This window comes from Enhydra lutris, unplaced genomic scaffold (genome assembly GCF_002288905.1).
Source record: "Enhydra lutris kenyoni isolate GAN:26980312 unplaced genomic scaffold, ASM228890v2 scaffoldscaffold10, whole genome shotgun sequence".
NCBI classification, from domain to species: Eukaryota; Metazoa; Chordata; class Mammalia; order Carnivora; family Mustelidae; genus Enhydra; species Enhydra lutris.
The window spans coordinates 32,394,200-32,408,933 of record NW_019154094.1 but is presented as its reverse complement, the minus strand read 5'-3'; the positions used below and the strand labels follow the sequence as shown (position 1 = coordinate 32,408,933).

The 14,734-nt window shown below is 34.9% G+C and overlaps 1 protein-coding gene across 1 annotated transcript in view; it reads right to left on the bottom strand.

Annotated features, from left to right (window-relative positions):
* LOC111144105 (contactin 6) overlaps window positions 1-5,049 on the bottom strand; it is a 303,309-nt gene extending 298,260 nt beyond the window's left edge. The window contains exon 1 of the mRNA XM_022498236.1: window positions 4,602-5,049. The gene's annotated coding sequence lies outside the window, so the exon portion shown is untranslated. The remainder of the gene's footprint in view (window positions 1-4,601) is intronic.
* Window positions 5,050-14,734: the final 9,685 nt, after the last annotated feature.

Here is a 14,734-nt window from a genome sequence, read left to right as displayed (position 1 = left end):
ATCAGTTCTACTATTATCCCCATTGTGGATAGGAAATGGAGGTACAGAAAGGCTGTTACTTGCTCTAAACCACAAAGCTATTCTGTGCCAAATGTAGAGAAGAGCAAGTATATAGATGGTATGTAGCCCTTCATCACAAGAGGCCTGCTTCCAGAATCTTGGTGTCACTTTATACACACTCCAGAGAATGGAACTTCTTTTCCTAGTTAAGATTGTTTTGTACTTCATAGGATACATGACTCTCTCATGGCTTCTTTAAAAAATCTTAATGTCTAAGTAATTTCACTCATGTATTCATTTAATTGGAAGGTTGCTATGTATAAATTTTATGTCCACCCTACTGCCATAAAATATTTGAGACTCCTAATTTTGATTCATGTTACTAGGACCCAAATTCACTCTACATTACCCTAAGATTCCTTGAGAGATAGTTAAGTAGGCCATAGACTTCAGTATTAAAGACTGATAGGAGAATGAAAAATAAAAGAATAAAAAATGAAAATATAGTAATAATAAAATGATAAATAAAAGAATAACAAAATAGTGTCCAATGACTGACTGTGCTTTTTCTTCTTCCCTAATAGGCCCTGTGTTATGCCTTCATCACAATAAGTATTATATAGTACATACTCAATTTTGACTAGAATAGATCTTTTCAATATGAATAATGGGAATAATTTTATTTTCTAATGAAATTTTTATTTAAAATAATTCTCTCAAACTGAAAGATTTTTATTTGAAGTTCATTAAGTAAAGAGATTTTAATTCCTCTCTTGATATATGGAAACAGCAAAGAGAAAGAAAAACACAGTGATGTTGGTGGGATACAAAATCAAAATAAAAAGCCTTCTGTCTTTAATAAAAATGCTTGCAAACACAACAGAGATTCTGAAGCATAGAATATTTACTCCTGCCAAATACTAAAAATCAAATACAAAAATCAAATACTAAAAAATCAAAAACAAAAACACAGACCTACATGAAGTGGGTGGATGGAGGCATATAGGAAAGCTGACAAGTACCTTCTCCTTCATTTACTTTTAGGAGGATACAGATTTCCCCCAAATCTGATACATTATACTCCTTGCCCCCATACATGCACAGCTTCCCCTGTGATTAACATCACCAATACAGTGTACACGGTTTTATAATTTGTTAATAATCAAAGAACCTACACTGATACATAACTATCACCCAAGTCCATAGTTCATATCAGGGTTCACTCTTGATAGTATATATTCTGTGGGTCTAGACAAATGCATAGTGACAAGTATCTGCCATGACAATATCACACAGATTGTTTCACCTAAAAATCCTCTGTACTTTCTCTGTTCATCCCTCATGCATACATTTTTGAATAAAATGATAGAAGGGAAAAAAACTAAGAGAAACACAGTTAAAAATGTAAATCTCAAGAAGAATCAGCCACAGTTTGAACAAAGGGCTAGACAATTACTCTTCTATAGATTAAATATCTCTAAAACATAATCTTTCCATGTACATTTTTAAAAAGAAAATCAAAATGAACTGAAAAAGTATAAAATTAAAAATAAATTTGGACAAAATGATAGATGTGGAAGACAAATGAGATCCAACATGCTCATAAGTGGTGATACAGAAGAAAAGGAAAAAGTAGTAAAATAACAATAAAAAAATCAAATACAGAGTGTAACAACAATAAAATTGAAATATAAAAATCTCAAATCAATCCAGTACATCATATTTAAGCAAATTTGATGAAAACTGTCTAACTCTAGAATATACTATGGCAAAAAACAAAGAAAACAAAACAAAACAAAACAAAACAAAAAGTCCAACAAACAGACAAATCCCAAAAGAATCATGTGGACATACATCAAAAAGAGCAACTTATATTCAAGGATGGAAATTTCAGACATACCTAATAACCAATGGACACCTCAGTATGGGAAGAGTCTCCAGCATTGTTTACAAATATTTACAAGTTTTTAAAGGGGAAAAATATGTTTGATTCAAGAAGATTAATGTGTCTTCCATGTATAAGGCAAAAGAAGATGTTCTATGTAGGCACATAAAAAATATAGCATCTATGACTGTTTCTTTAGTGGAGGGGTACTACTTATCAGTGAAATCTAACAACCCAAGAAATATTTCAAAATTAAGAATACAGGAGTGATGAATTGAATAGTAAGTAATTGATAAGGACTGATTTTTTTTTTTTCAAATTCCAAGTAAGTCTAACTAAGACTGTGTGAATTAAGCCAGAATGTAAATACTATAAATCTCAATAATATAAAACTGATAATATAATTGAGGTTCAGGTGGTGTACGTAAGGAAAATAACCATAAAGTACATAAAGTTAAATGTCTTTAACTATCACAACAAAGACTTACAAGAGATTGCTTGATATTTAAATATGAATCATAAAAATGGTGACCTCAAACTACTAATATTTTCTTAATTTTTGTTCTTAATTCATGTGTTATTTTTATGGACCTAATATCCCTTTTTGGGGGGGGGTAGGAAACAAATACCTGAAATTCAGCAAATTCTTCAGTTTCATATCAGCTCTATTTTTTCTATTTAATCCAAATATAAAATAAATTTAATACTTTTATTTAAAGAATAAGGTAGGATCATCTTCTTTTAAAAGAATATCTATCTATGTATCTATCACTGGTCACATTATCTAAATACTTATCTGCCAAAAACAAACAAAAATGTATGATAAGAAAGCATTCTTCTTAAGTCTCTCCCTCTCATTTTGTTATATGAATTTTGGCATAGGATGCCTACAAATATCATGATGGTTTTTTACAGGTGACAAGATTTCTTTTTTGAACTTTTATATTTAGCCTGAGTTATTTTTAAGGAGTATAGCTTATATTACTGCATTCTAATTAATATGATGTTGACTACATAAGTGAAAAAAACAAATATTTCATAACCCCTCTCCTTCCACTAAAATATAAAGGTACAAACTTACTTTTGTATTACTGAGTATTTTCTTTTTTTTTTTCATTTGTCAAAAACACAAAAGAATGCAAACAACTTAATATACCTCACATTCTTTTCACAAGATAATTGATTTTTTTTTTTTTTTTTTTTGTCTAAGCTAAGACCAAATATGTATTAATTCTCCAAATGACAATGTGAATTTGTTTTCATTAGGGCAAGTTACATAGGGAATACTAAACAAACTCTTCTGGCACTTCACTAGAAATATTCAAAGGAAGTAATGCAGTGCAGTTTATAAATGACAAGCTTTTTGGCTAAGATGTGATAAGTTATGCATTTATATAACCTCATAGAAACCCTTATAAAAATTGCACATTTATATATTTGAAATCTCTGAATTGCATAGCCATGATATTGTTTTAAAAAGATCACTGAAACATCAAAGATGAAATGACTCTGGATTTCTGTTTGTTACACAAATCATGTCAGTATTGTGTCTGTGTATGTTTGTTTTCTGAATTTGTGTAGGTTTACACATGTATGAGAGGGGGTGGGGTGCAGGAGAGTGTGCTTAAATATCTTATAAAATACAATACACATAAACTGATGAAATCTTTAACAACAATAACGATAAACCCATCAGATAAATGAGGATTGCTCAAAACTGGAATCTCAATATTTAACTTATGGCTCTTTCTCTTACAAAATTTTTAAAAAACATTGCCACTGCAGATAAGATTATGAATACCTCATTTTCCAAATTGATTCTGTGTAATTCTACTGTTCTCCCTATTTTCTCTCAGTATAACTTCTGTTTAGTCATTCTGTGAATATTTCCCAGAGGACATAGTCAGGATGCTGATTATTTAAACATAAGTAGTCTTCAATCAGAGAAGCAAGAACTATGAATTCCAGTTTCTCCCCAAACCCCCAAAATTGACAGTATTCCATTAACATAATGGGTTCTACATGGCTAATCTTAGAGCTCTTATAAGTTTTATTCCCAAGTTATCAACTTCTGAAACTTTTCATAAAGTATTATGGGTAGTTTAATACTGACAAGCTTAACTATTGTGAATGGAAACTCCAGAAGCTATTATCTGGAAGCTGGGTGAAAAGCAAAGTGCCAGACAAAATTTGGGGGGGATCATGTGACCTCCAGTCTTACACTGCTCCCCTCACCAAATCCCTCCCCCAGGAAACTTTTTATAACCATTCCTTTAAATCATCCATTGGACACTGCAAACCCCACCCCTCTACACTTCAATGAAAAAAAAAATTAGCAATAACATTTCCCCATTTGCCATTACAGAAAGGGCGTGAAGCCATCCTAAAGTACCAGAATTAGCACTGTCATCCCATCTTGCCCATTAGTTTTACTGCAGCAAAGACTAGTGAAACACTGAAAAATGTACCTGTAGTCTCTCTTTCCCTGGTTTGATCCTGAGCTCCCCAGAATACAGATTCAATACATTTTCTCTTACAAGGAATAAATGCATTTTAAGCATCAACATCATAGAAACATAGCATAAATAAAGCAGTCACGGCTCCCCCAAACCCAGCTTTTACCTGTAATGCTAATACAAAGACATTGAAAGGAAGAAAAGCTGCAGCTTGCCCAGCAAAATTCTCATTGCAGCAGACAGCACAATTTTGTACTTACAGATCTTACCAGGGAAATGTCTCGGGATCTTTACAATTTTTCTGCAGAACTCTGTTTCAAGCTCTCAGCCAGGCATGCTGTGCATCCAGGCAGAACCAAGCCGTCTGGAATGTCTATGCAGCTGGGAGATAATGGGACTCTTTTTCCCAGCTGGGACTGCAAGCCTTTTATCCACTGAGTATTGCGTGGCTCTTCTCTGGTCTTAAGCATGAAATACGCTCCTCTCCTGCTGCATTCCTGACGGAACCTAGACAATTAGTTCTTGAGGCACATGGGCAAGTCTCCCGTTTGGAATATTCAAAAGGAAAATTCTCCCTATACCGAAAAAACAGCTCTATCTTCACCATCCTTCACAGAATCAGAGAGAGCTGAGAGCAGCTGCCATTCCAGTGGCATGAAAGATTAAATTCACCCTCCCCTTCTTTGACTAGAGATAGTCACTCCTGTTGGGTCATCAGAAAATCTTATTGAAAACTGGGTCAGGTTAACTACTTATTAGGTTTCCAATAGGAAAGGAAGTCATTTTTTTTTCTTCCTCTGGTTTCACTGCATTGTCATTTGCAAGCGAAGATTAAGTCAGTCAAGGGTCTGCACTGATTTAGACTGTATTCAAACGCAAGTAAGCTTTCTGAAGCATGCCAGTAACTCCCGCTACTAGTTAGGGTGAAGAGAAAAGGAAAATAAAATCAAAGGATCTTATGCACTGTCACTAAATCCATTCTAAATCATATTTTTAAAATATGTGCACGAGGCTCCTAAAAGACGGAAAAGTATGTAAAGAAAGTGGAGTCAAGTCCAAAAGAGTATCGCTGCTCTCCTAGGTAACATATTTATAATCTCCAGAGACCAAGAACAAGTGTGCATGTATTTGCAAAACAACTCTGTAAGGGAAAGAATGCTGTTTGTGTTTCACACCCAGCCCTCCAGCTAAACTTTTTAATATGTTTGAGTCTTGCCACTGGTTTGGGAGGGACTAACTTCTTACTGAATAAAAAAGCTAACAATAATAAAAAAAAAGCTAACAATAGGAAAAATAGCTGCGTACATACAGAGATACCAACGCATACAAGCATGGCTATAACATGAGAGCAGAATATTGCTTGGACTTATTTTCATGTTGTAATGAAAAGAACTTACACTCTCAGCATCTTAAACTGAATGGAAACTGGGAAAATAAACCCACAAATAAAATGTGAATAAACCAAAAGATATCTTTCAGACTCAGTTTGCTTTTATTTGATGAGCCAGAAGGTTTCTATGGCTACATTTTACGACTTTATCTTACAATTTCCATGAAATTCTTCTGTAACTATATCCATCATATTCCTCATTTCTACATAGGGTCTAACCACCATCGAAAGAGGCCTGAGAGAGCAATTACTGTATCTTAACCTTAGGTGAACTCAAATGAGTTCCAATTCATGAGAAGGCAAACTGAATGAACTATTTTATAGTTATGATATTCATCTTAATTGAACATCAAATTTTTATTTAAAACCATCTCTGCCCCTTCCAAAATAAAAAATTATTTATTTATAAAAATGCCAAAATGCTGAATTTTTCTACTGAGATATGAGAAAAATATGAGAATTTTTCTACTGAGATATGAGAAAAATAGTCACTATGTAGAGGGTTTTTTCCTTAAAGATGGATTCATCCAATTTAAAGAGCACTCCTTTAGTTAGATCTCCTAAACTTCTACCCCATATTCCAAGACTTTGCTACCTATTTCACTGATAAGAAAATAAGAATCAAAAGAGACCTTCTGCAGCTCCTACCACTGCAGCTAGTCATATGTATGCACCTGGACCCATACACTCTGCCTTCACTCTTTCTGAGTCTGGGTAAACCACACTTCTGCCTCAAGCCAAGCTCTCTATTGTGCTCCAGGGACCATGCTCTCTTTTATATGCTTTCCTACATACTCAAGAGATGGTTCCAGGTATGCGTCCTTTACTCTTCAGAATCAACAGTTCTCCCTTTTCTTTGTATCATTACAACACAGAGATCTGCTGCTATTTTGACCACCTTAAAAATCAACAACCTTTTTGACTTCACATCTTCCTCCAGCTACCAATTCATTTCCCTGCTTCTTTTTTTACATTAAAACATCTTAAAAGAATTGGCTACACTCATTGTCTCCAAATAATTCTTTCTCATTCTATCTCGAATGCGATTTGATCGTTCTTCCATCTCTCTTTCCTTATATCACTATAGCAGCTCCTTCTTATAAACTTCTGCTGATAATTTCTCATTCTCTTAATATTTAATCACTACAGGGCAATGGGATGTGCATCAGGCTTCTAAATTAAGATCTAGGGGCGCCTGGGTGCCTCAGTGGGTTAAAGCCTCTGCCTTCGGCTCAGGTCATGATCCCAGGGTCCTGGGATGGAGCCCCATGTTGGGCTCTCTGATCAGCGGGGAGCCTGCTTCCCTTCCTCTCTCTCTGCCTACTTGTGATCACTGTCAAATAAATAAATAAAATCTTTAAAAAATAATAATAAATTAATCTATACACTAAAAACGACAAAGAATTATTGAGATAAATAAAATGAATTAAATAAGTGAACAAATATACCATGTTCATGGACCAGAAGACTCAATATTTTTAAGAAGTCAGTTATCTGGGGTGCCTGGGTGGCCCAGTGGGTTAAGCCACTGCCTTCGGCTCGGGTCATGATCTCAGGGTCCTGGGATCGAGCCCCGCATCGGGCTCTCTGCTCAGCGGGGAGCCTGCTTCCTCCTCTCTCACTCTGCCTGCCTCTCTGCCTGCTTGTGATCTCTGTCAAATAAATAAATAAAATCTTTAAAAAAAAAAGTCAGTTATCTGCAAATAGGTCTATAGATTTGAAATAATTCCAATCAAAGTCCTAGTAGGTTTTTTTGGGACAGTTATCAAATGATGCTGAAATTTATAAGGAAATGAAACCAAGAAAGTAAAAATACATATAGAAATGAAGTAAAATTAAAATGATAACAAAGTTGGAAGAATTATACTTTGATTTCATCCATTTACTAGCAATCTAAAGTGACAAGTTAGTATGGTATTGCCAATACAGGCCACTAGAATATAAAATATAATGTCTAAAATATAATAGACATGCACTTATAGGGTGAATTGATTTTAAACAACTGTGTCAAGACAGTTCAAAGATAAAAGCATCATATTTCACGAAATGATGCCTAAACAAATGGATGTTCATTTGGAATAAATTCATTTTGAACCTCACCTCGCACCATACACATAAAAAAAAGCTTGAAATCAATCACAAACCTAAAGGTAAAACTTTAAAACTTGGGGCACCTGGGTGGCTCAGTGGGTTAGAGCCTCTGCCTTTGGCTCAGGTCATGATCCCAGGGTCGTGGGATGGAGCCCCACATGGGGCTCTCTGCTCAGCAGGGAGCCTGCTCCCCTTCCCCCTCTGTCTGCCTCTCTGCCTACTTGTGATGTCTCTCTCTGTCAAATAAATAAACAAAATCTTAAAAAAAAACAAACTTTAAAACTCCTAGAAGAAAATATACAAGATCTTGGAATAGGCAAAGATTTGTTAAGACACACACTCACACGTATACCTTCAAATACAAAAACATAAAACCTACAAGAAAAAAAATAGAAATACTGGGCTTCACCAAAATGAAAAATGGCTGATCTCTGAAATACATCATTAATGTATTTTTACAGCTCAAAAACAAAACAACCAATTAAAGTAATTTTAAAAATATATGAACAGACATTTCACCAAAGATATCTGTATGACATTTAAACACATAAAATGGGTATTCAACATCATTGTTCATCAAGGAAACAAACATTAAAGCCACAATGAAATACTACTGCACACCCATTAGAAAGGCCAAAATTAAGAATACTGAAAATTCCAAAGGTTTTTGAGGATATGAAGCAACTAGAACACTTACATCTGGCTGGTAGAAGTATAAAGTGTTAAAACTACCCTCAAAAGCAATTTGACAGTTCTTAAAATATGCAGCTCTACTCTTAAATACTTCCCCAAAGGTACTGAAAGCATATGTCCACATAAAGGTCTGCAATAAAAATTCATGACGATTTTTTTGTAATAGGCAAATATTGGAAACAGCACAAATGCCTACCTGTATAATAAATTTAAAATTGTGATATATTCATAAATGTAATACTAGTCAACACTAAAAAGACAAAAATTACTAATATTCACTATTTGAATTAGTCCCTTTTAAAAAAAGATTTTATTTATTTATTTGAGAGAGATAAAGAGAATGAGCATGGGAAGGGGTGGAGGGATAGGAAGAAACAAAGTCCCTGAGGAGCAGGAAACCCTATGCAGGGCTAAATCCTAGGACCCAGATATCATGACCTGAGCTGAAGGCTGACACTTAACACACTGAGTCACCCAAGCACGCTACTATTTGAACTAATCTTAAAAAAAATACCAAAAAATATCTTGGAAAAAAGTCAAAGCAATTTTATACTGACCAGAAAACAGAGAATGGTTTCTTATGGCTGAGATGGGTGAAGATTTAAGTGCAAAAAGGCACAGGGAATATTTTAAAGTGACAAAAATATCCTGTTTCTGATTGTGTCAGCAGTTACATGGGTATATTCATCTAACAAATCTTATCAAACTGCAAAAATGAGTATATTTTATTTCATGTAAAGTATATCATATAAAGTTGAGTTTTAATAAATGATGATATTATGATAGATAGACAGTAGATTCTCCTAAAGGCTTTGGAAAAATAAAAAAAAATTGACAAGCCTTTCATTCTAACCAAAAATTATTATTTTGTTATTATGTTGTTGCTGTCATTGTTATTAATGATTTTGGTGGACAATGAAAACCACCTCTCCAATCTCTTCTATGATTGTTAGTCATTTCAAGATTTTTAGATCTATCTGGGTCAACCTGAATCAACTATATTTTTCTAGGGGAAGATGATGAGGATGAGGATGAGGATGATGTGACGGTGTTATTGAGAGGTAACTTCTAACAGGAAATGTTTTAAGTACTTAAACTGGTAGTCCATTTAATCCTCACAACAACCTGATTAGCATTATATTATTCTTTTCCACATCTAACAAACAAGAAAACTGAAGCACACAGAAGTTAACTAAATGGTCCAAGAGCATCCAAACAAAAGATCAAGGAGGGATCAATCCCAGACAGTCTGGCTGAAGCATCTATAAAAATAACGATTTTATTATTCAAATCTTAATATTTATATGTTATCTGCTTAACATGTCGAATTCTGTGAGAGGCATAGTAAATGTCTCTTATAAAGATTTTTAAAATCAAGTAATCTTAATTTTTAGAGAAGTTTAGCACTATGTATTTTGCAACTATATTGCTTAAGGGATTATGTGTGTGTGTGTGTGTGTGTGTTTGTGTGTGTATGCAAATGTGTATATACACATATACAGGACTCTCTATATATCTCACTATATATAAACTTACAGTGAATTATATATATAAACAATGAATTATATATATAATATATGTAACTATACACATGACTGCATCTTTATGATTTTAAAAAATCTTTAGGAATTTGTAAAAATGTGTTTACATCTCTTAGAATTTTATTTAGCATCCCTTTCTTTCTGGTTTGCATTTCCTTATATACGTCTATGTGAACAAAACCTTTTTTCTGCCACTTTGTTATAGGTATCTTTCTCATAATTGTTATACAGCTGGATTGTTTAAGCCAATTGTTTAAAATTGTTTAAGCTGGATTGTTTAAGACTTTATATTTTTGAGAGGGTACCTTAGTGTACTTGCATGTAGTATGTTAACTAACATTTATATTAAAACGTATTTATTTCCTCTCAGTTTTACGGAGGTATGGAGTCAGGAGTCTCGCTAGGTACAAGGAATCCTCACATGTCCACATGGTCAGAGAGACACTGAAACCAATAGTTCTATCTGCACCCAGTGCAGTGGGACAACATCATTCAGCAGGACCCCCAACATCAGGCATAGGCTGATGGGACTAGAGTCTCTCAAGGGATTCTGTCAGAGAATTTCTTCAGCAGTGAAACCAACTTCAGGGAACTATGAAGCACCATTTTTGTTTGTTTGTTTGTTTGCCCCTGCAGGCCTCTAGGATAATTTGCCTTCATGGCTGCTATTTCTTCTGCTTTCCCGCTATCAGGAAATTCTGCTTCAGTCTTCCCCGTAATTCTGCTTCCCCCAAAATTCTGCTTCCTACTCCCCATAAGTACTGGAAAGTATTGGGCTCACCTCACCTGCCAGTTCTTGAAGGGGGCCCCAAGAATTCTATAAGCTTTAAACCTCACTAAATCTTGATCTACTTCTGCCTCTTGCAGGAAAAAAAATATGACTAATAACTATTACTTGTATATTATTGCCTTATTGTGAAGAGCATTTTTTCTCTGAAGGAATTAAAAGAAAGATTAAAACACAATGCTTTCTTGAACTTATACAATCATTTTAAAGTTATATGATATACCTACACAGGCTGTATTTTGTTGTTGGTATTACTGTTTTGATTGATTTAATTTTCATTCAGATACACAGCTGTTCTGAATAACTCATGTTTAAGACATATTATTTTATGAGCTATTTTTCCCCTACCCACCATATGTGATTCTTCCAATATTACTAAATTATAAACAATTTTACGTAATTTCCTGAGTGCTTCCTGTGGGCTAGACACTAACTCTAAAATATTACTTGATCCTTACAACAACCTTATGAGGTAGGTACTATCACCTTTGCTTTACAGGTACCTGAGGTTTGGGAAGATTAAATAGTATGTCGAGATCACACAAACTGTAAAAGGTCAAACAGATTTCAATGCAGGTCAGCTTACTCCCCAGATCTATCTTTCAAACCTCTCCGCCAGGAGCTCTCTACCATATCCATTGGTATATCAAATGGAAGGCAAAAGTAACTGGTTTAACTTTTATGGTTGTTTCCCCTTTTAAAGACATAACTAAAGGTTTCTCTTGAATATAGTGTTTTAAGCCATTACTACACAGAATTTGACAACTAACTAGATAGATAGCTTTGAAAAGGACAGAAGTATTAAATGGTCCCAAGAAATCTAAATTATTTTCTTCCCTTCCTTTTTCCCTTTTGGTAAGAGAGAGGTAGGGATTAGTGTCAGGAAGGGAAATCTGTGACACATATTTACCTTTCCTCAGAAAAAAACACATTGAAAGACGGGTGATAAATTTTTTAGGTTTTTGCCCCAACAAAAAATTTTCTTTTCACTTGAGACTGCATATGTATAATTTTACAGATATTTGAAAATTCACTTCCTTCTGGAAAAAAAAATAACATTTTGCCATGAAATGTATTATTTTCCAAAGTAGTTAATGGTGAAATGCATGTATTCTTCTACCACGTGTTAAACAAATACATATTTTAGAAAGCTATTGAAATAATCCAGCTTGAGTTCCTTGATTATATTCATATAAAAATAAAAGACTTGTTATACAATGATAACTTTCATTAGGGAGTAAGACCTGGCATCTTCTGACACGAATTGTTTTGCTACAGCCATAGAAGGACACTGTAAAATTGTTTCATGGAACTGCCTGCCACCTGCTGCTTTCAATATTGAATTTTAATGAGCATCAATTGCTTTGCAAGACTTTCATTTTAGGAGTATTATTTACTGTGAGACCCATTGTGATCTTTCTAAATTATAAGGTAAATTGTTTGGACCCCACTGAAAATAAATATATTTCATTAATGTGGCTCCTCCTCTACTCTAATCTTTTTAATCCTACATATTGAGAAATTTTCCCATGTGTAATAACTATTGTATCTTATTTCCTAGATACAGTAAAGACATCATACAACATAAGTTCTAAAATCTGGACTTTCATCAAGACTTTAGTGACTTCAACAAATTTCTGCCTTTCCCATTCTTGTCCTTCTTTTCTAAAATATACAACTATTTCTAAAATATACAACTATTACATTAAGTTTTAATGGTGGTAAGCCATTGAATGTGATTTTCATGAGATTTTTTTTTTTTTTTTTCTATTAGCATTTACCTATTGGCTCACTGGCATTATTACCAGAGATACAGTACAGGTTCTTTTCTTTCACAGACAATATACTGGTATTCCTTTCAAAATCATACAGTAGATTGATATCACCTTCAATCCTTTGTTCTTCCATGTATATATACTTTTGCTATTGCTTTATTGTAGATGGAGTATACTTTCCTGCCCTTTGATTTTGAACTTGACACATGAATTACTTGGACCCACAGCATGTGAATTGAAGTAGGTATGCTGGCTGGCTATAGGCCTAGCTTTTAAGTGCTCTTATGTGCTTCTGTTTACCTTCTTGTTTCTTTGGTATTGCCACAGAAAAACATGTTTTGGTTACTTGCAGTCCAAGGATGATGAAGGATACTTGGAGCAGAGCCACTTCAGGTATACACACAACTAGGTAATAAGAAAACTGCTCAGCTCAGTGTAACCTAGATGAGCTGAACAAACCTCAGCTATTATGCAGACATGACAGAAAAAACTGATTTTAGTATTTTAAGCCCCTGAATATTGGGGCTATTTTTCATTCAATAATAGCTAGTGAACACAGTTATTGTTACTTATTAAAACTGAGTCAATTAAGGCTGGATTCTGCTTAGAGCAGAATCTGAGACAAGGACTTTCTGCCTTTTGTTATGTATGAGTTATTTATTTGAAAATGTCACCTATGCCTGAGGGACAGGGAGACTTAAAAAGTCTCTTGGGGAGCAGAAAAGGCCAATAAAGGGTGCAACACTGAGTTTTCTAATACTAAGTATGAAGGACCGTTGAATACTGTGGGGACATCTCAGAGTCTACCATATCAAACACCTCTCAGGGCCAGCCACCTAGACAGAACATAGGGGAAACTTTTCTCTTCTGACTCTCATACCCGGTGATAAGACACCCATACACTTGATTATGTAAAACGAGACAATTGTGACAGGGAAAAGAGAAAGTATTAATAGCAATGCTGGCAGAACTGATAGAACTCAGATCTATCCTGGGCTAATGAGGATGTATGGCTACCCTACATATTGGTGCAAGAAAGTTCTGGGAGAAATTAACTCTCTTAAACACGTATGGTACATATACACGAGTGTCAGTTAAGTTTGTGTGGGTCCTTAATACCATGGACTCAGAGAAACTACTGACTAGAAATGAGATGAAATAGAGATGAAAGACTGTCAGGTCACAACTGTGTTAAGCTACATGAAACAGTGGCTTGGATATTTGGTCAGTCTGAAAAGATCTGAAATTGGGCAGAAAAAGGTATCAAACTTAATTCCCACTTTGAATCACTCAGATCTATTAAAGATCTTCATTAAGTACAATTAGCAACAGTCAGCTTCTGGATTCAGCCAGGCAAATTCCCTGCAATGAGTTTTGTGTTTGTTTTTTTTTCCCTTGCCTTTTCTTCTTTTCTTTTCTTTCTTGTTTTTAAAAATTTATTTACTTGGAAGGGGAGAGGCAAAAAGATGGGTAGAAAGGAAGTCTAAGCAGACCCTGTGCTGTGCATGGAGCTTGGCTTGGAGCTGGATCTCAGGATCCTGAGATCAGAACATGAGCCCAAACCAAGAGCAGGATGCTTAACCAACTGTGCCACCAGTGTCTCCTGCTTTTTTTTTTTTTTTCTTAAGTTATTTTATTGGGCGGGGAGAGAGAGAGAGAGAGAGAGCAGGGGGAGAGGGAGAGACAATCTCAAGCAGACTCCATGCTGAGCACAAACCTGATGCAGGGCTCGACCCCATGACCGAGAGACCATGACATGAGCTGAAATCAAGAGCTGGACACTTAACCGACTGAGCCATCCAGGTGCTCCTCCCTGCAATGACTTAAAGGCAAAAGGTTTAGTGAAAAGATCTATGCCCCACCAAAACTCATCTTGGGACCATAACTGGTATCCACAACCTCACCCTGTACCACCAAATCTAGATGTCCTTCATCCTCAACTAGCAATTTGGCTGTTTTTCTGTTCAGATAACCCAGACCTTCTTCCCTGGGGACGTTATGCCCTTAGATCCCTTGCTCTGGTGAAAAGACATTGCTGCACTTGCTTTTTCACAACTATGAGTTTTCACATAAAATTCAGAAGATATTCCAATGAACAGTCAACTTTATAGATATA